This window comes from Cicer arietinum, chromosome 8, assembly GCF_000331145.2.
Source record: "Cicer arietinum cultivar CDC Frontier isolate Library 1 chromosome 8, Cicar.CDCFrontier_v2.0, whole genome shotgun sequence".
In the NCBI taxonomy this organism is placed as follows: domain Eukaryota; kingdom Viridiplantae; phylum Streptophyta; class Magnoliopsida; order Fabales; family Fabaceae; genus Cicer; species Cicer arietinum.
Window position 1 is genome coordinate 28099151 of NC_021167.2, and position 2408 is coordinate 28101558.

The following is a 2408-nucleotide window of genomic DNA, read 5'->3' on the forward strand; positions in this document are numbered from 1 at the left end:
ATAATTGTTTAATTCATTTACTAAATTAGTACCAACTCAAATTTATTTCAATTGAAATGATATAATTAATATTAATAATTATTATTAAGAATCAATTGAAACGTTTAAAGAGGACGCAAAAGCTTTTTGGTAAAACAACGCATTTATAATGATGCAGTTGCATGCCATTGTAAAGACACTAAATATTCGAATCTGAGTCTATACCGTTAGTAACCACAAGGATTTTCGAAAATGAAATCCAAATATCAAATGAAATATAATAAACAAAAGAAATAATAAAAGGTAGTTGTGCATATTCCATAGTAATATATTTTGATGACAAGATTAATACATCCAATATCCAAGAGGGTGTTCAATATTATTGATAGAAGGGAGGACAGTATTATTGATAGAAGGGAGGATGGTACAAATCATCTTGATTAACCTTTTCTATTAACTTTGAATAATCAATCTTCAAGCCACGCCTGATGATGGTTGCGTTTTTATAATTCCCATCATAATTCCCAATAGACAAAGTTTGATTGTCATATAATTCAACCCTATATGCTTCTTCTTCTATGAGCTGCCTTGCTTCCTTCATGAGCTGCCTCATCCTGTTCTGAAAAAGCATCATATATGTGAGTGACTAAACAAATTTCAAATTCTCAGAATGAATTCTAAAAATAGAAATTAATAAAGAATTCAAATATTGTGAAACTTGAATCAAAAGCAGTTGAACTTGCCTCGTATGATTCGTATGATTCTTCGCCGAAACATATTCTTCTACTTTGAGCTGACTTATCTAAAGTTAATACATCAAACATCATCATAATAAAACAATACAAGAAAAAAGAATTGCATTTACATAATAAAACGTGAAAGAAAAAAGAATTGCATATTCACATGGTTATAAAATCTAAATGTAGATAATTAATACAATATTCAGCAATGTAATTGTTTGGTTGCACATTGTAACGTAAAAACCGTACCAAACAAATAAATTACTAAGAATGACTTTTACAAACAAAACTAAAGAATAAAAAAATAAAAATAAAAGAGGAAATTAGGGTTTTACACATTTGCGATGTCGTGCAGTGTAGAGAAAAAGAGAAGGGAATCTGAAAAGAAATATAAAGATTAGATAACCACCACAATTATGTGAAGAAGAAAACTAACCAGAGAAGATATCAGAAAATCATACGAATGGAATCAAGAATGTGAGGTTTGGGAATGAATCATCGTAATTTAATTAAATGAACGTGGGTGTTCGGTGTGGAGAGGGGAGAGGAGTGGGCCGCGGCAGATAGGCCCAATAAGTTGAGTTAATGATAATTTTTTTATTTTAGTATAAAATAATAGAAATTTTTTTACTACTCTTTTTTTTTTCACCCTCACATTAGAAACTTTCTCAAAATTTTCAGAATATTTAAAAGTTTCAAACTTTCGAAATTATTCAAAGTGAATTTTTTATATTTTTCGAAACTTTATTTAAATTCAAAACATTCGAAATGTTAAATAACAGAAATAAATAAAAATTTCGAAACTTTCGATGAATCTGAAAGATTCGAAATAAAATTTTCCAGAAACCTTTGAAAGTTTCAAATAATCTGAAAGTTTTGAAGTTATAACTTTCGAAACTTTTGATGAATTTCAATATCCCGAAACATAAATTCTAGAATGTTTCGAAAGTTTCGATGAATCTAAAACTTCCGAAAAACACATTATCCGAAAGTTGCAAACACTCGAAATTTGTCAGTTTCGAAAGTTTCAAAAAATTCAAAACTTTCAAATTTTTCAATTTGTTATTAATTAAATTTATTACTAATTTTGAAATTAGGAATGAGTACAGTTGATGTTACTAATTTATTACTAATTTTGAAATTTATTACTAATTTTAAAATTATTACTAATCTATTGAAATTAGGAATGATTTTGAAATTTATTACTAATTAAATTCAGAACTTTCACTTTGGCAAAATTTTCGAAACTGTTTCGAAAAAAATTCGAAACTTTCATTCAATTTTAAACTTCTGAAACTTGAATTTTCGAAAGTTTCAATATGTTCGAAACTTTTGCATTTCGAAACTTTCTCCATCTCGAAAGTTTTATCTTCAACGAAAGTATCGAAAGTTTCATCATCATATAAACTTTCGAATTTCTGAAAAAGTTCCGTTTCAAATATTTGAAGTTTCGAATTTTTACTTACTTTTGTATTTTGAATATTTCAATATTTCGAAGGTTTAGTAGGGTCAACTTCGAATATTTAAAAGTTTCGAAAGAAGTGTGTGAAAAAAGAAAAGTGAATTTTTTTTTGGGTTTTTATATATGAAACTAGGGACAATGTGATCTTTTCTACATAAATGGGGGTGGGATGTCAAAGTAGGAGGTGCACGGTACAAACCTCTTGCTTAAGAACAGAAACTCGGCCC

At 27.9% G+C, this 2408-nt stretch overlaps 1 long non-coding RNA gene across 4 annotated transcripts; it reads right to left on the reverse strand.

The window, feature by feature from the left end:
- Positions 1-273: 273 nt before the first annotated feature.
- LOC140919116 (uncharacterized) lies at positions 274-1269 on the reverse strand. Of its 4 annotated transcripts, none has more exons than XR_012161694.1 (3): positions 1156-1269; positions 723-781; positions 274-593 (listed from the first exon to the last, which is right to left on the reverse strand). It is a non-coding gene; the product is annotated as an uncharacterized lncRNA (long non-coding RNA). The 4 variants fall into 4 exon arrangements; XR_012161693.1 differs by having other exon boundaries at positions 274-598; XR_012161696.1 differs by having other exon boundaries at positions 274-598; positions 723-1097; positions 1181-1243.
- Positions 1270-2408: the final 1139 nt, after the last annotated feature.